General features: G+C 38.8%; 2 long non-coding RNA genes across 2 annotated transcripts; both read right to left on the bottom strand.

Annotated features, from left to right (window-relative positions):
• Window positions 1-3,201: 3,201 nt before the first annotated feature.
• On the bottom strand, window positions 3,202-8,683 carry LOC135411145 (uncharacterized). Its single transcript, XR_010429004.1, has 3 exons — window positions 5,963-8,683; window positions 5,563-5,670; window positions 3,202-4,461 (listed from the first exon to the last, which is right to left on the bottom strand). It is a non-coding gene; the product is annotated as an uncharacterized LOC135411145 (long non-coding RNA).
• Window positions 8,684-9,106: 423 nt separating this feature from the next.
• Window positions 9,107-15,348, bottom strand: LOC135411146 (uncharacterized). The gene is made up of 2 exons (XR_010429005.1): window positions 10,380-15,348; window positions 9,107-10,287 (listed from the first exon to the last, which is right to left on the bottom strand). It is a non-coding gene; the product is annotated as an uncharacterized LOC135411146 (long non-coding RNA).
• Between the last annotated feature and the right edge of the window lie 4,274 nt (window positions 15,349-19,622).

Below are 19,622 nucleotides of genomic sequence, written 5' to 3'. Positions count from 1 at the left end.
TGCATATCCTCAAGGGGAGACTGGGCAGGGCCACAGAACAGAAAATGTATACAGGGTTTTTAAATCCTTTGGAACTACATCCATTTAAGAAAATTTTTCAGCCATGAATAACTGAAAGCTGGGAGAATACTTAAGGGGAGGCATCAGATATGCAAGGCAGTTCTCTGCTCTTCCCTGCATACCCACTTATGGTTATTGCTGGAGCCAGGATATTGGGCTACACTGACCTTTGTTCTGAACCAGTATGCCTCTTATGTTCTTATTATGTTCTTATCATAAGCAGGAAAAGAATTTAGCCTCTGGATAACACCCAGTTGTGCTTGAATTCAGCAGCAAAATTCCTTTTCTCTTCATTGTTTCAGATTTGAAAAATTAATTAAAAAAAAAAAAAAAAGTGTGCACACCAATATATGAAGTTGTGTTGGCACCAGACATAGAAGATTAATTTTTCTATAATTAAGAACCTCACAGGACTTTTTTTATCTACATGGGTAGGGATTTTTTTCACCCTGAAGAACATGTAAGCCAAGAAGCTCCCAACTCCAGTAAAATTTGCCATGATGAAGGTACTTTAAACAGGTCTCTGCACCATCCACCCAAAACCAGATTCAACAGCAAGAATTTCTGAGTTTGAAGTCTCAAGAGGTTTTAAGAAGAAAAGTTCTGTTTATAGCCTTGCAAACTTACCAGAATATGTATGGTTTCTTAGGTCTTGAGATCCAGACTCTGGGCTCATCCAGACATGTGCAATTTTGTTGCAATTCATACAGTGGTATTGCTGGTTTATAATGTTCCTTTGAATTATGTAATTTTATAATTACATGATTTTAATGCTGCCTATTCAGATGGAGCTTCAGCCCCCTTCAACACTGAAATTCTTTGGAGAAGCATAATGAGTTTTGGAAATACTTTCAATCTCTCAGTGATTATCAAATTTGATTTTCTCACTGCCTACAACAAATTCTCTTCCACAGATTCTACATGGAAAGATAAGAATTTAGGCATTTCTGGAAGTCAAGGTGTAGTGGGTTGTCCCTGGCTGGACACCAGGTACCCACCAAAGCTGCTCTATCACTCCCTTCTGCAACTGGACAGAGGAGAGAAAATATAATGAAGGGTTCATGAGTTATTAATTTCATTTGTTACTAACAAAATCAGAGCAAGATAATGAGACGTAAAATAAATCTTAAAAACACCTTCCCACCACCCTTCCCTTATTCCTAAGTTGTACCTCCTCTCCCCAAGCAGAGCAGGGAGATGGGGAATAGAGGTTATGGTCAGTCCATCACAGGTTGTTTCTGACGCTGCTCAGAGAGAGGAGTCCTTCCCCTGCTCCAGTGTGGAGACAGTTCTCTATGAACTGCTGCAATATGGGTCACTTTTCCTCTGTGGGTGCAGTCCTTCAGGCACAGGTTGCTTCAGCATGGGTCCCCCACAGGGCCACAGGTCCTACCAGGAAAACCTGCTCCAGCATGGGCTCCTCTCCCCATGGGTCAGCAGGTCCCTGCCAGGACCGTACTCCATTATGGGCCTCCCACAGGATCACAGCCTCCTTCGGGCATCCACCTGCTCCAGTGTGGGTTTCCTCCATGGGCTGCACATGGATGTCTGTATCCCCATGGTCCTCCATGGGCTGCAGGGGCACAGCTGTCTCACCACGCTCTTCACCACAGGCTGCAGGAGAACCTGAGCTCTGGTGCCTGGAGCACCTCCTCCCCCTCCTTCTCCACTGACCTTGGTGTCTGCAGTTGTTCACATATTCTCACGCTGCTCTTCTCTGGCTGCAGTTTTTATCTGTGCAATAACTTTTTTCCTTCTTAAAAAGTTTATCACAGAGGTGTTACTATCACTCCTGATTGGCTCAGCCCTGGCCAAGAGTGGGTCTGTCCTGGAGCCATCTGTCATTGACTCTGCTGGACATGGAGGAAGCTTCTGGCAGCTTCTCACAGAAGCCACCTCTGTATCCTCCACACTACCAAAACCTGGCCACCTCTGTATCCTCCACACTACCAAAACCCAATACACAAGGTCTAAATAAGCACTGTGAATAAAAACTGGGCTATGTTGAAGACAATAAGAATTTACATCCAGGAGTCAGAATGCCTTACAGAAGGTTTTAAAAAGATACAGAAAAAGTGCAACAGGAACCACACAAACCTTACTTGCAAGACAGGGAATTCTGGGTTGTATGTTAAAATTGACATGCAGACATTGTTTTTTACCAGAAACATATCAGGAATTTTATTTCCTCCACATATCACAGTTTGTACCTGGAAAGCAATCTTGCATAGTTTCTAATTTAGGTGGAACTATGCAAGCTGAAGTGAAATCAGACAAAATCATAAGTAACAGCAGCAAAACAGAAGAGTCTTAATTCTAAGTGGTTCTGGTCTTGGCATAAGAATAAGGAAATTAGAACATGATGAACATTAATATTTATATTGCCTGTGCATCAAGAGGTAAAACATCTCAGAAAAGCTACCTCTGCTGTGTATATCAACCTCTTATTCTTTGATGTTTTGTTATGCAAACAGTAGTCAGATAAATATACACATGGAGCTCAAAAAGCTACAGTATTTCACAATGTCACATCTAGTGAGGGATTCTTTTGATTTTTTTTCCCAGACCTGTTCATGTGCACAATTTCTTTATGCCTCATTTACTACAAAAATATCGGTCGATGAACAATGAATAACTAGACATATTTCATTGTATAACTGAGAGTGAACTGTCTTTTTAGGTTTGTCTTTGTTTCCCAAGCCCATGCATCTTAACTTTCATAATACCTGTTTACATCAATAAAGTCAATTTATTTACTGAATTGTATTTGGGTTATTATTTATTCATACTTCAATCATTAGAAAGCCAGAATTTACTATAGTCAAGAAATTTACTATAGTAAATTTGCGAAAAAAGTTTCACAGAAACTTCACCGTATGAATGTGGTCTGCTCTGATTTCAAGACGTCTAATTTTGAGCACGTGGGTAGGATTGCTCTTCTATTCTAGGTGCTACCTAGAGCACCTTCTGAACTGGAGGTGTAAATACATGAGGTGGTGATGGAGACTGTTTCAGTTTTTGCAAGTCCACTATGTCTGTCACCTCCTCCATGACAGGCTTAATATAAATGTAAAGTTTATATGAACAAATTTAAATGATTTATGGAAAACCCAAAGACAAAACACACATGCACAAAAAGTATAATTCAGAACAGATAATTTTTATGTTTTTAGAAAGTAATACAATGTTAAAACAAGTCCATATCCGGCTATTTTATTCTTGTTAAGGTCATCCCATTAAACAACCCCCCAAAGAGAATTATCAATATTGTCTAGCACTATAAACTAACAAAATTAATCAGAATGGGAATGAGCATTTTGCATGGCAGAGAAAATAGAGTGATACCAAATGTTGACTGCTGTTATTGACCAAGTCAGCAGGTAAAGCCTACTTGTGGGTTAAATGTCTGGATGCAGGTAGCATTTACATTGAAGACAGATGATTTTACTGTTGCAATCATAGCCATTTCTTGGAAAAATATAACAAAAATGAGCAGGCCCATTCACCAGGGATTGCTGGTGAATGTCACTAAGGTACTACTTGGTACTACTTGGAGCAATATCTCGTTTTCTTTGCAGAAGTTCTCTCAGACATTGTAAAAGTACCTGCCCCATGCTTGATACCCAGTAAGTAACAGGGAAATTTAGAGTTTCTTGAAGGATTTCTCATGTCCAGCACCATTTCCATTCTGGCTGAAAGAGTGGAATACTTTACCTGGCAAATGCATAACAACCCACTTGTGGAACTTCATGTAGGTGAGGTACAGTTAGATGCTATAGAAGGGAATGAGAAGCATGATTTGGCTTGCTGTTTGTCAAAAAAGATGACCCCTTCATTATTTGTGTTGGCAGTCTGGCTGTATGGTTAGGTTTTAAGCTAGTGGAAAACTTGGAAAGAGCAAAGGAAAGCTGAACATCTTTACGATCATTCCTGGCCTTAAAATACCAGTTCCTGTCCTTAGCTCTGTGGTGCAAGTTGTTCTCCCAAGCACAAACTTCATTACTATTCTGTGTACCTTCATCATCCCCAATTCCAAGCAGTCTATGTAGTCAGAAACCAAAATTGTTGCAGTATGACAGGTCTGCAAAACAGTTTGTCTCACTGAGATCTGTGTTGACCACCAACTGCTTTCTTGATGGCATTTAAGGTTGTTGACTTAAAGCCGTGCTGGCAATTTATCAGTGGGGGGGTGGAGTGGGAGGTACCTTTCTGTCCCTGTTAACGAGACAGGATAGAGTGTGCTCGATAACATGTGAAAGGGTAACTTGGTGCTGCCTGTGTTGCTTCTTGTCAACACGGTGACTGCATCCACCCTAAGAGCCCTAAGTGGCATTCTGCTTGTGAAGAAGTTGTCTCCCTCCTGTTTAAATGGAGCAGTGGTAATCAGTGAGGATGCTTAACCTGAAGGAGGATATGAGATTCAGAATGTGGACTCAAAAATTCTTTCGCTCTAGAGCAGATGCTCAGAGCCAATAAAAGCCACAAAGAAAATCAAAGATACATTTTTCAGTGGTTTTAGAGTTCTCATATTATGAGGGGTTTTAAAATTCCAGCCAAGACCAAAATGCCCAAATATGTTTTAGGTTTGGGCCACCAAAATTAAAAAGAGAAAGTAAATGTTACTTTCAGTTAGTTAAGAGGCTTCATTAAAAATAAATTTTTAATTTTTACTTAATTCTACAGTACCTAAGACAATATTTAAAGACATGAAAAAGAAAAAGGGTTGGAAAGAGGAAAGTGAAAAGACTGTATTCACAAGGACATCAAAACAAGGTATTTTGACAATGCCAGGAAATTTTAATTAATTTTTTTTTCAAGTTCTAAGTAACTGACTTGATTTCATGTAGCATTTTGATTTTCACTAATTGCATTTACTTTAGTCACACAATACAAAGACTGGACAGAAGGATGGACCAATGCATACATATCAAGTTAATTAATGTTTTATTTTAACCTATTCTATCAGCAGCTCACCTCCAGGTAAGACTGTGTTGTGCAGAAATACTCAGTGGAAGAAAGCATGCCATAGAAAGTGGGAGGAGGGAAGTGGAAAAATAGCCTCATGATGAAACAGATGGAATGAAAACATTTGGCAAACATCAGTGGTGGGCTATTTTTTGATATAGCTGTTTAGGTTTCTCTAGTATGAAAAGCCAAATGGCTAATATCTACTTGTGCACATTGAAATTAACACATACGCATCAAAAAAGCATTGCGCTGAGGTTTTTAACTGAAAAAAGAATCTAACTAAAGCTAGCACCGTCAAACTACCAGAGGTCCATCACCCTGCTGTCCCCATCCAAAGATGTGCACTTCACCCTTCCCTCCTTGCCATTTCTCTTTCTAGTTTTCTCCGCATAGCACAAGCATGTTGGAAGGGGGTTCTCTCAGTGGCTGGGACCAGAGCTTTTCCACCAGCACACCTAATAACTACAAGCTATTCAGTATATGAAAGAACCACCATAGGAGGACAGCTAGTGGGAAAAGAAAAACAAATCTGACCTGGGAACTCTACATTATTTCCATGGAAGTCTTCTTTCTGCCTGGTATCAGACATTGGGAGTGAGAGTTGTGGTGACTTCTTTGACACCAGGAAGTATTCTTGAACTCCTGAGAACAGAAGTAAAAAGCCAGTTATAATAAAGAGACTTGTAAATATAAAATATTAAAATCAAACATCTCTCACAAGAATATGGGGGAAATCATCAGGAAGGGGGAAAGATAGAGAAATTAGAGGGAGGTAAATGTGTCACTGTGTTTGGCACCTCTGTGCTCTGACTAGCACAGCATAATTAAAGGATATTAAAGGCCTTTATGTTTCTATTGCAGCAGTACAAAATTTAAAACAATAAACTGCTTTTTCATAACACCAAACTACCTTCCTCACTCTCCTCATTCCCACCTCTGAAATTCTGCTTGAGTTCATCTTCACCTTGACCTTGCTTCTGCTGAAATCCTTGTTCACGTCTTAATCACTTCACATCTTGAATACTGAAATTCCTTCAATGGTCTGTCTAAATCCCAACTCTCTCTAAATGTCAAGAGGTCCAGAATGGTGCAGTCAGATTGTTTGCTTGCTCCATGCATGGATAAACAATATGATAGAAGATGTGTTTATGTAGTAAAATTGAGAAGCTGCAATAGAAGAGTGAGTTGTTTGTATACAGAACAGGAATGGCAGACAACAGACATAGAGCAGCTAGAAATTGGCTAATATTCTCAGACACTACTGTGACACACACCAACAATAAAATATTTGTTTACTACAATATAAATAGCATCAAGATGAAGAAGCCTGGAAATCTCAGGCTTCTTTATTTTTGCAGGCAACAAACATCTACTGAGTGCCTTTGCCTCCCACAACATTTGCCTCCCAAAACAGTAGCACACATTTGGTATCAAAATAGGCTCCAATATCTTCAAAAGCACAATGCAACCACCATATAGGAAAAGACTTTTTCTCTTTGCAGTCAAGGAGACAGCCAGCTCTTCAGGCTTGCTTGTTCAGCCAAAAGCTAACACTCAGCATTTTGCTAACTATGAAAAACATGTGTAAAGAAATTACTTGCTACCAGAAGCTAGAGCAGAGGTGTCCTACGTCAGATTACGCTGTTTCACAGTCATGTAGGATCTTAAAAATCAGCTGTTTCAGACAGACTTATTATATAAGTTTTCTTGCTTTTCTGGGAATTTTCTTAGTTGTTTTGCACTAAAAGAAAGAAACGAAGTATACAGTTGTTAAGAAATTTCAGATGCCTGTAGCCTTGCTTGAATCTGAGGAAACACTGTGGGTACCTGACTTCTCTGGAACTAGGGAAAATAGCTGTCTAATATTGTCTTGAATACCTGAAGTAGAATAGGTTTTTATCCCGTCTTTATCATTATATACCCAACAGCAAAACTACTATGAGGCAAGCATGACACCAGCCTTCTTTTCTTAAGTCATCCTGGCTTTTACAATGCCTTTGATAGAACCTGCTAGTAACATTAACCAAAAACCCTGAGATTAGTTCAGTTGGTTAGAGCATGGTGCTTATAGCACCAAAGTTGTGGGTTTTGATCCCTGTAAGGGCCATTCACTGGAGCTGGACTCAATGATCCTTGTGGATCCCTTCCTGTTCAGAAGGTTTTGTGATCACTGGGCATGACACTCTAAGGTGTGGAATATCTTGACTACACTAAGAAAAAATGCCAAAAGTGATAATTTAACCCATGAATGCAAAAGATGCCTCATCCACTGTTTCTGTATACTCTAGAATCATATTCAGTTTTGTAAGAAAATATTTTCCTCACCTGAATGGCAAATAAAAGTCTTCAAAGTAACAAATCCCTCCCTAGAAAAGTAAAACATGTCAAGAATGCTTACAAAACAATGAATCAAAACAATATATTAAAATATTTCATTTCAGTAGTTTTGATAATTTAATTTTTTTCTGTATTATTGTTTCATATCAGTGAAGAAAGGTTTATTTTGAGTCAAGAAGCAGAAAATTTCCAAGGAAAAAGTTCCAAGGAAATAGTTCCAGGAAGTAGTTTCAGGTTCAAAAATAACTGAAATCAACCTCTTGCTGAAAAAAAAAATCACCAGCTTCCACCTCTGCTTTTCAGTTTGCTTAAAAAGAAAATAATCTCAACCAGCTGTAGCTATTTCTGCAAAAGCAGTTAGCAAATCAGTTTCTGCCCACCTGTAGCTTCTCCTTCAGACAAAATGTATAAGCCTGGAATTGGTCGTGACCTTGTTGCTGAAGATGGAGCTGAGTGCCCTAGAGCTGGATGCAGCCTGCTTAAGCCAATTCTGAATTATTTCAGGTGCAAGATTTAGCACATGCAGTAGCCCTCCCACTTTGTTTCCTCTCCTCATTAGCATATGAAGACTTGCACTAGATGCCCACAGGCATTTTGCAAATGCAAGGATTTTCAGTTACCCATCCTCTGACAGGCATCATGTCATCTTTGTACAGCAGCTTTAGATTTGTGAATGGGGGCTTGTGCATCATTGTTGTCAGCAATGAATAACCACAGTCACTGTCTCTTTCCTGCAGAATGCTGAGCAGCATAAGCCCATGCCCTCTTGAGTAAGCTCTGCTTTCCCTTCAACTGTGGATAGAAATTTTTTCAGTCCTGGTTTTGCATCACTTACAGTGCATTTCATCAGTGCCGTTCCTACGTGTGCAAATGGAAAACCGAACTATGGAGCCAACAATATCTGAAGGACTAATATGATTTCTCATTAATGAGAGCTCTGTGGCCTTTGGTATGGGATATATTTAGCCTGTTTGTTCTCTTTTTTTTTTGGTGAAGTATATTCTATAACCTGCTGTGATTTCTGGCCTATTGATTAATGGGTCTTTCCACCACAAGCAATCTTAATCTTTCTTAATTGCCTTAATGGCCTCATGGCCTCTCTTTTATACTCTCTGCCCACTATGTTGTTGTTGTAAATGCTTTTGTGTCTTAACTTTGTGACTATACTAAGGACTTAAAGGAAACTGACTGTGAAGTCTATTGTTGCTCTTGTTCTTTCCATTCTTTAAATTCCTTTTTCAGGTTCCTAATATCTGTAGGTAACTTTTGGACGTAAATGTGCTTATATTAAAAAACAATTGTCCAAAAATTATCTATAAAGGAGATGATTTTTTACTAAATCCATAGGATAGCTTTTCTTTTAATTCCAGAGTTCTGTAGTGCAGACCAACAGATTTATGTAGCTTGTTATTCAAATCTGAAATATTAAAATTCATGGCTAATGTTCAAATACAGTTGTGAGAGCCCCAATTCTAGAGTCTGTAGAAGAATTCAGTAAGTTTGCCCTGGAACTGTTTGCTATGATACATAGAATAAAAGTTGATGAGTCCACACATAGATATCTGATTTGTGTCTCTGGTCTTTCCCAGGGGCTTATTTTGAAACAAAAATGATGATGAGACAAGGAGCTCTCAGATTTGTTTACATGTCATTTAAATCGCATGGTGTCTAGGTCAGTAATGTTTGTTGGTCACTGTGTTTTATTTTTGCTGTGAAATAGAAAGCCATAAGACAGACCAAGTAAATGACAGCAGTTAGTTTATTGACTTAATTTTCAACCTACTCTTTCTCTACCTGAAGAGGTGGAATACCAGCAGAAGTACACAGACCCCCTGTCATCAGCCCATGGGCTAAAGTAGAGCATCATCATACAAAGCTGACTTACACAGGGCAGACATTTGAAAGAGATATACCCACACAAGAGAATAATTGTAAGGGAGGTGTCGTTAACATCCACAAGTGACCCTGGGCACAAAAATATTTGCCTACAAAGTCTACCCATGATAAAACATTTTTCAAATGCTTCCAGGCAAGAAGGAAAAGGTTTAGGAAAGATTTAATCTAAGTGGTGACAGTAGCTTAATCCAAAGATATTTATTTGCCTGACACTAAATTATTCCCAGCAACTTCCAAATCTAGATCTAGTCTAGAGCCAACTGTGCAGAATCAAAGGCAAAACTATAAAGGCAGCAACATCTATGGAAATAATTTCACTCCTCTCAGAAGGGAGAAGGTAATGCACAATAATTGCAATACTGACAAACAGCAAATCTTTAAAACTGTCAGTAGTCCAGAAATGTGTCACTTAGACCACTGTAATTATGGGAGAAAAGGTGACATTTGGGTCTGGAAAAAGAAACATGCTTGTGGTAGAGTCTTTTTATAGGAAAATGTCACCTGTTTAAAAGCTGTTCAGAATTTTGGCAAGTTAGAAATAATCATGGCTGACATTACTTGGCAAAGAGTGGATGAAAAGATCAAAACTGGATAACATATAAAAGCAACCGGGCCCATGGTTCCATCTTTCAATTTACAATGGCAGCAGCAATGTCAAACACTCCAAATACTGACAACCGACGTAGTACGAGCAGGTACAAAAGCAGAGGGAAAGTGCCCAGGGGCAATAAAAAAACCAAAATAAAAACCACATCGACAATTTGAAGAAGAAACTAATATGTTGGATATTAGGAAGAAATTTTTTACAGAGAGGGTAATCAGGCATTGGAATGGGCTGCCCAGGGAGGTGGTGGATTCTCTGTCTCTGGAGGTTTTTGAGATGAGACTGGATGTGGCACTTAGTGCCATGGTCTGGTAACCACAGCAGTGTTGGATCAAGGGTTGGACTTGATGATCTCGGAGGTCCTTTCCAACCCAGTTGATTCTATGATTCTGTGTTGCACCCAATTAGAAAGATATGTGCATCTGCAAAAATAATATATTATTTGCTTAGTTTTGGTGGAATATTAAATGTTAGCAGCTAAGATTTACTAACATTTACTAAGACTTATGGTTACCTCTGCAGTGTTACTCTTCATCCTTTCCTCTATCATGATGTATTGCATAAATGAACGCAAGCTTTCATCCTCTGAAAAGCAAGTAAATCCAGGCATTATAAAGCCTGCCTAACACAGAGGTTGAATTTAAATTGGAAGTTTGAACAAAAATTCTCTACTTCAGATCTCTTTTTAAGTAACAGTGTTTTAATAGAATTTTCTGTACACAGTTTCCTAGAATGGCTTTCCTTGTTAATTTTGGTGGGCACGATCGAGGGGAATATTCTTAAAAGAATTTCGATCCACAGAACTCTAATATGAATTTCACTTTGCATAGCCACCAGGGTTAGGCTCTGCATATTTAGTACTGACACTGAAACAAGAGGTTTCGAGCTCTAGTAACCAATGTCAGGAAAAGGCAGTTTTCCCAGAGATGAAGACTGATGAGAGAAGGAAACCAAAGGAACGAAGCATTTTAATGAGGTCTCACTTACACTCCAACCACTTTTGCACTCAGTCCTGATAATTTCTTTTTAGATACTCATCAATTTCACTGGAATTTTTTTGCCACAATACCAAGTTCAGACTTGGTATACAGAGCCTCAATTTACTCATAGAGTCTGATTATTGGATTTGTGGGTATTTTAATTCTAGTTTACCAATAATGCAAAATTAATCTTAACATCTGGCTACAGATGCCACACCAGCTCTGGCATGGGAAAGCTTTTTTCCAGTCTTTTAAATTCAAGTATTTCTAAAAAGTCTGAAAAGTCTTTCTGTAACAGAGTCCACACTGGGAACACTGGAAATTTGAGCTCTGATTTTTGTCTTTTATTTTCCTGGTCTGTAGGGAACTTATTCTTTTGTTTTAATGAAGCAAAACATGACAGTAACTTATCCACCCTACAAAAGGTGATTGAGAAAGCAGCTACAAAATGTAAAATAGTTGTTTATGGCTACAGTTATCTTTCTCTGTCGAATAGAATACATCAGCCCTGTATAAAACATCCTATGAAAAGGAAGCCCTGGCTCGATGGGAACTGGGATGCAGGAAATCAGGAGATTAAGGAATGTGCAGTGCTCAGTGCTCTTACTAAATCGGGCTGAAATGGTTTTGTTTGTTTATTTATTTTTAATTAATGCCATTTTCAGGGAAAAATGTATCTATTTACATGATTTGTGACTAGCTCTGGCCTTTGTATTTATTTCCATTCCTGGGGCTTGGGGAAGGGCTGGCATTTTCTTTAATGACAGAGCTCAGCACCATCTGATGGAGCTTCTCAGTTGAATTTCCAGATGCAGAACTCAGCTCTCTCATTTTAGTACTGTGTAAATCTACATAGTCAGAGCAGTGCAAGCTTTTGATCTGTAACCATTCAGGTGATGGAAAGGCTGGTCAGAAAGCTTTTCAAAAAGCCTCTTCCACAGGCAAAGCACATTTGTAAGGAGGACCATAACTACAGTAAAAATTGGATACTGATAGTAAAGTCCCGGTCTTATTGAAGTCAATCTATATTTTCCATAGATTTTATTGTGCCTCAGATACTCCTAGAATCTCAGGGAACTGAAGTTTCACCTAGCAATAGCATCTCTTTGCTGATCTATCCACTTCATGAGCAAAAGGCTCGAGTTTTAAAGGAATTTTTTTTTAAAAAAAGTTATCCATAAACCACAACTGGTGTCACATCAAACACCTACCAGCATCTACTGAGCTAATAAAGCAGGAGGGTTTCTTGGAAAGAAAATGGCTCCATGACAATAGAGGGAACATCTTTTAACACCATCACAAACATCACACTTCATCAGCATTGCTTAGAGACCCTGTTTCCTGAACTTGTACTCCTCTCACAGGCCCACACTGATATATAAGGAAGGAAAAGGAGACAGAAAAAGCAGACTTATGTTGCCATGAGAAACAAGGGGCTACAGAGACAATAGGAAGTCAATAGTAAAGTCTGGGACTAGAAAATAGGAGCATTATCATTACATTAATAATTGAATCTTTATGACACAAAAGATATATAACTTACTCTATAACTTCAATGTCTTACTATGGCATGTCACACTCCTAGGTCTTTGCCCAATTCCTCAAACACCTCTTTAAGTGGCTAGTTTCACTAACATGAAGAATCTTGGTAGATCCATCACTGACATACATCTCAAGGAAGGGAGGCAAATGTTTGTGTTAGGACTTTTGTCTTTAGGCACACTCCACTGTTGTATGTGAAGCATCAACTATGTTTGGTGCACAGGAAACACAGTGATGGTAGCAGGATAAAACTAGAAGGGTGGGGAAAGAGAGATATTCATCAGATGCTATGAAAAGTAAACTGCAGAATTTAAAATGTATTAGTTCATTGTCTGTAGGATGTTATTCCAAATGGAAATAGTAAAAGAAACAGAACTACAGCTCCACCAAGATCTGTGCCTGGATAGTACTGTGTTGCACCCACAGATCTACCAGAGTCAAAGACTTCTCTCTGCTCAAGAATCTTTCAAGTAAACTTGAACCAGTGGAAGAGTAAAAGGGTTGTGTAGTCCAACTACAACTTCGCACATCCTCAAAGCTGGAACTTAAGAGACCTGAAGTTTTAGATTAAACTTGACTGCTCTCACTCAGATGTAAAATTAATGCAGAGGGGAACAAAAGTCAGTAAGAAGCTCTGGAACATAGAGAAATATGTTACCTTTAGCATGCAGTTTGCATTACCATTTTTCTGTTTGCTGGCCATGTATTTTGCCCAACTCCACCCTCACTCAAAGCTGTGTAAATGCTATCATTAAAAGCTCAAGTTCAGCAGGGTACATGGGTGCATACATGGTTTTCACTACAAGTCATCTGTTTGATTTCTGTGAAGCTATAAATGTACTTAGATTCAATTGTATTCCTAAAAACATTCTGAATTGACCCCTAAATCAGTTTTCTTTCACCTTCTTCCAGCCAACGTCATAGACGTATTCATTTCTTTGGCTCCCTGTCTCTTACCATATGCCCTTTAAACTCATCATCCCTGTCTACAGCACTCAAAAGTTCTGCATACCCACCAGCATTTCTCCTCTCATTTTCTTCCACTTATTTTGTCTGAATCCACTCTCTTGTCTGATGTCATACGGTTCCCTTGACTTGTTTCCTCTAGTCTGGGTCTTAAGTAGCATCTGAGGTTTTTCTCCTACTTTTGAAACAATGTCCTTGGCCTCTGTCTTCACTGAAGTAACCTTTGGACTGCTTTTGACCATCATTATTATTTCCCAGACTTCAGTTCTTCATAAAAAGGCAAGAAAAAGGAGAAACAACGTGATGCAAGAGTGTATGAGAAGTGCTGAGACTCTTCAGGAAACTAAATTATCTTAATTCTATGTTTAGAATTAATCAGTGTACTCAAATAATTGAAATTTTTTGGGGTCGATTTAAAATTACAGTTTGATAACATAGATTTTGAGACAGCAGATGGAAATCCACTTGATGAATAACAGCATCCATGCTCTGCATTGCCTGACACCAAGAACTGAAGTCAGAAGCCTCCCCGGAATGGACCCCAAAACTACAGAAACTTCTTCAAGACAGGATTCTTTAATTTCTGGCTACATGGCTCTCTGTCTAAGGTTATATCTGCACTGAAGACTGCAGTGCTGTGCAGCCACATGCTAGCTTAGCTCCTGGAAGTGGTCTTGCCCCAGGAGATCAAAGTCCCATGTGGGCAAGATCATTGTGCCTCTCAGTTGAATTCTGTGCCACACTTGAGCTGAGTTTGGTCTATAGTTTGTAGCCCTGGAGAATAGATATATACAGTGGAGGGACAAATACTTTTGATCTAATAGAGGGAATAGTCGTTGGGCGTGATGATAGGAAATACAATAAGTAACTTCTCCCATTTTTGACAATTCATACACGTCACAAAGAGTAACCATTACAGTAATTTTGAAGCCAAATAAGTAGAGCAAAGAGGGGCATCTCTGCACTTTGTGATCAATTAGGCATGTAGCCTGCTAGGCTTATTTAAATCTCTGTCTCTTTCATTTTTTATAAAAGAAGCAGCCTACCTGTGCTTATCCAGGAGCCTCCAGGGGATTTCACAAGAGGATTTTTCAGATGGCCAAAGTGTACAAGCTGACTGCATCTCTCAGTTGATGCCCATAAGTTTTTATGACCAAGAATTTCTAATAATTTCTAAAAAAAGTTGTAACATTAGTTCTGCAGGAAATAACTTGCACTGGAGTCTATGTTTGCTAATTTGTGTACCAGCAGCTCAGTATGGAGCTCGAGGAAGGCTGATTTCTCTTGCCAAAAAAAGCATGGATCTGACAGCCTTTCTAGCCCATACAAGATTCTTCAGAAATGCTGGCCTAATCCTTTAAAAAAATATTTCATAACAGTAAAAAATATTCTGAGCATTTTACTTGCAGTAGGACAGAATAACATGTTATTTGAAAACCATGTACTGAATCTGCCCACCTATTTTCCCTGCAAAACATTTGCTAATCATGCTGTTGAAGGGGATGAACATATTTTAGAATATTAAAATTTGATTTGGCAATGACAAATTTCAATATTAAAACACATATAATGACTCTTAGATTAAGCTTTTCTGATATACTTAATACCCAAGCTAAATAACTAATCCACAGAGAACAGGAGGTGGACTTGGCAGCTGAGTAAGATTACAATTTTAGGACATACTGTAGAGGACACAGGGAAATGCAATCTCACAGTTTTCTTAATAATATTCACTATATATTGGTTAGTCAAAACCACCTGGCATATAAATCGGAAAAAAACCATCCTGCATTTGCATTGAAATCTTCTCATAAACCTGAGACCTGCCTAGTACACAACTGCAACTGTGTAGTTTTATCCTTCAGAGAACAAGCAGAAACTACTGCGTGGACTGTATTTCATTCAATAGTTTGTTTAGCAAGATGCAGGTACTGTTCAAATTGGATATATATAGTCCTGAGGGAAAAATTACTCTCCAAGAAGAGGTGGTCACCACAAAACAAGCGGAACCCAGTAATCATTAATCACAGGTGAAAATTCAGTGCATAATTCCTAAGAAAAAAGATTTGGCAAGGGTTATTAAAAAATTTCCACTACTTTTATAGCACATGGTGGCAAAGCAGGAGAAATGGAAACAGCATTATAGAAAGACTTTTATTTCAAAGTAAAGTAATTTTTAAATTATTCCTGGATTTGTTATATTTTTTATGCAGACCAGGAAAGGTTGTAATGAACAATCCACTGGGCATTCAATATATATCAAGTAATATGAATTTCCCAAAGTATTCAAAACAGTAAATATGCATATGCATACACCTATATAGGAATTGTATTCACATACACACTGTTATGTTCACTCACATCCACACTTACATATTATATCTTTCATTAATGCCTATAACACAGTGTGTATACACAAGTTACAGTGAAACACACTCATACATGCAACATGGGAACAGTTGCAGGGAGCAAAGTCCTGTTGAAGACAATCTACCTGGGAGACACTATTTTCAAAATAGTACTGCAATGCCTCTGTCCTGTACACATGCAAACACAGATAGAAAAGCACAGCTGAAATACCAATTTTCTTCAATTTCTTTCACTTAACAAAATATAATTATTTTTAAGCTGTGATCTATTTAATAAATATTGGAAGTTCTTATCTTTTCTCAGCTATGCCTACATGCAGGAAAATAAAGCTAATTTAATTTGTCATTAATGATTCGTAGGCAGATTATCTCATTAACTGTTCCAGTTATATTTTACAAGTATTTTTCAGCCTATTAAAAAAAATAAAATGGAAAAGGCTGAAGGTTTATATTTTAAGTTTTTTAATGAAATTTTTTCATAAATTACTTTTCACCGGCTTCACTAAAAATTATTTTCCTAGCTGAAAATGGTTTAATTTATTTTGATAATAAACAGATCTTTATAGAAAAACATATTGAAATTAAAAAGAAAATAATCAAAACCATTTTATCTCATTAAAAAGAACCTTCTAATGACTGCTCTCACTAGGACCAAAATATGAAATGAGACCTAAGTACACATCAGAAGTTGCCTGCGACTTTCTTTATAATTATCAAATGGTTCAAATGATGAAACATTGTGTTAGCTGTAATAGGCTATATATTCCAGCTATGTAACAGGTTATTCTCTTCAGCCAGCAAAGAGAATTCATTACCCATGCCACAAGAGTAAACCTAGATCCTGAATTTTAAAGAAATCATAAGGAGGTTATACGTTACTTGAATGTCTTCGCTTTCTAAAACCACCGATATGTCATTTATATTCTCCAAGAGAAGGAGAGAATTTGTGTACAAGCAGATGTCTCTGTAAGAGAGCAGAGTTTCTGATATTTAGCATATCTATATCTCAGCACATTTTTAACCTGAACTACTATTTGCTTCCTTAGGCACCTATGTGGGGAAAACAGATTAATGCAGGCAGGAGATAATTGAACCAGTTCTTTAATGTGAGCAGGATTGGGCCTAATGTATTGTTAGCTTGAAGGAGAAGAAACTTCGTATTTTTCACATGCAGTTAATACAGATATCTCTTCAGATTTGCAGAAAATATGTTGTCTTTGAGGAATTTCTGTCATCGGTATTTTCTAGATATCTTTCCCAAATGGGTATAGAAGCTTATGGCTTGCCAAGGCAGAGTGAGACAGAAAATTCAGTTCTGTGCACAGGCCTATCCTGAGAAGCACAGCCATCAGAGTGAGGTATTTCTGATGTCCACTTGTTGACACTGACCTTCACAATATCTGTGGCAGAAAATAGAGAGATGATGTGTGCCCTAACCACAGTGTGCTATCACAAACCACTTGGCACTGTGAGACACACAGAGAACTGCATCGAGGAGCAGCATCATCACAGGGGAAACATCAGTGAATTAAACTGCTCTCTCTCACAGAAGAGGCCCCGCAAGCCATGGTTTTCAAGCACCTGGTTTGGAAATGATTCTGCTCCTCAGCTGGCTCTTGGCTGCATGCAATGCAGTTGTGGCAGTCCGAGCGGGACACTGGGCTGGGCAACGGCTGGGTGAGAGGAACTAAACTGGCAAAAGCAAACCACCAGGCTCCTTCATGCGAGTCCTCATTTAATGTTTATTTTAATGACATAAAATGGAAACTGTGCTGTAGTATTTTTAATCACTCAAAAATATCATCCTACTTCATCACCAAAATAGCACAATAGATAATTGATCTGCTGAACCAAAACAGCACAACTCCCCACAGTATGTTTGCACTAATTCACAAGGGCTTTTTTTGAAAGAATTTGGAAAGATATCTATATACCTACACAAAGGTCCTATTTTTTTAATAACTGCAGTAATTTCGTACTGGAACCCTAATATTATAGTGCAATTTAGCTGAAACTGTTGAACTTGTGAACCGCTAACAATACAAATAACATAATAATAGTGAAGAATCCAAACACTTAGCAGCAGCAAACTAATAATCAGTAACACCTTTGTGCCAAAGAAGCTACTGGGGCATTAATAATTTCCCCTCCCTCACTGCAGCACCACTGGTGTTTCAAGACATTTCTTTTCTGAGGAAAGAAGCCAACTCACACCCCACCCCAAAACCGGGGCGGACTTCTCCTCTGGGCAAAAGTATGTTTGGTGGTGCCCCCAAATGTTTCCTGCCCTCCTCCCCCTCTTGACAGGGCCATGGCAAACACAGGCTGCAGGTCACCAGCCCTGTTTTGGGCTAAGCAAATAAGACACATTTCCAGCACCTCTCCCTCGCGACCTGATTTGCCTCGCAAGAAGCCAGGAGGTAAACAAATAGGACTGTCAAGCCAGGCCTTGCCTGTACACACCTGTATCAACAAGGATGCAAGCACAATTATCTTACCTTAATGAACTTAATCTTTAATTTCACAGCTTGGCCCTTGTGCTCAGCCTCTTAACAAAGGAGCCGAACTGTTTTAGTCCATATGACCACCCTTCCTCCAACAGCTGTGGAAACTTAAAGCCACGACAAGGATTTTTGCCCCCTGTGAAACTGTCAAAAGCAATAAATATTTTTCTTTTTTTCCATCATTAGACCCCGCTAAGAAAGCCTGCCCATTGTCCACTGTAATTCCCAGCGCTCACGGGGCAGGAGCTTTATTGTCCCAAATGAATCCTGAAGTGTGAACAATGCGGGGGAAAGCGGCCACCCTTTTCGGGAGGGTGTAGCCGCGAGGAATGCGGCGCTTCCCCACGGAAGGCTCCGCCAAAAGAGCACTTGTGTTTTTTAACACTGGCCTTTCAGGAGGATGCTCGAGTTAAGGCATTGTGGCCCACTGTAAATAGATGCACTCGCCAGAATGGGGCTTCGTCATCCCTAATTAGGGAAGTAACTCCGGAGAGACAGCATGTCACTTGCAAGACTGGGCTCATTGTTGGGTTTGTGCGCGTCCCCACAATGTGAGGTAATTGGAGTTGTACCTTTTAGAAAGCTGCTAATTTCACATAGGAAGTGCTAACAAGACCTTTGTGTGCCATGTTTTCCTTCGTCCTTTCTAAGGAAGTTACAGAGCTCGAGTACTGGGAATGGCTGGGCCAAGGCCTGCCAGAGGAGGCTGCGGTAATGAACCACTTCAGCCCCCTGCCAGAAAAAGGAGGCCTAATTTTCGGGCCTGAGAAGACGAGGCTGGACAAAAGGTTCTGTTTAAGCTTATTATACAGGACATTCTCAGTGCCTACACAGCTTTCCTCGAAATGACCCTCTCAAAATAAGTGCATCAAGTTTGAGCAAATAGAAACATGCAACTTTCGAGGCTGGGGGTTATAGTTTTCTTTACAAAGCCATTTATATAATGTAAGCCGCAATTAGCGCAGAACGGAGCAACAAGATTTAGCAAGGAAAGTTCCCCTGACAAAGGACAGAAATTAGGGGAATAAGTAACAGTTAAATATTGGCTTTGGATAACCAGCTGAAAAGGCCTTTCAGATCAGCTGTGGATGTGGAAAAATAAAATAATTTTAGTCTGAATCTCTTTTGCCGCAAAGTTTGGCTTTTAAATCGTCGACTGATTGATTCCACTAATTTCAAATTATCTAGATAGAATGGATCTCAGCTTAAAAAAAAAAAAAGAAAAGAAATAACTGAAAAGCCTCTCAGCTTTTAAGCCTGACAATATCAGCAAAACATCCATAGGAATTACATATAAAAATTCAAACGATAATGAAACAAATTACTACTTACAGTATGAAAAGTCTGCAAAAGCTTTTTATAGACTTGAAATGCAGAAGTTATATAAACTACTCAG

This window comes from Pseudopipra pipra, chromosome 3 (assembly GCF_036250125.1).
Source record: "Pseudopipra pipra isolate bDixPip1 chromosome 3, bDixPip1.hap1, whole genome shotgun sequence".
NCBI lineage: Eukaryota > Metazoa > Chordata > Aves > Passeriformes > Pipridae > Pseudopipra > Pseudopipra pipra.
This window is presented reverse-complemented; position numbering and strand designations above follow the sequence as displayed.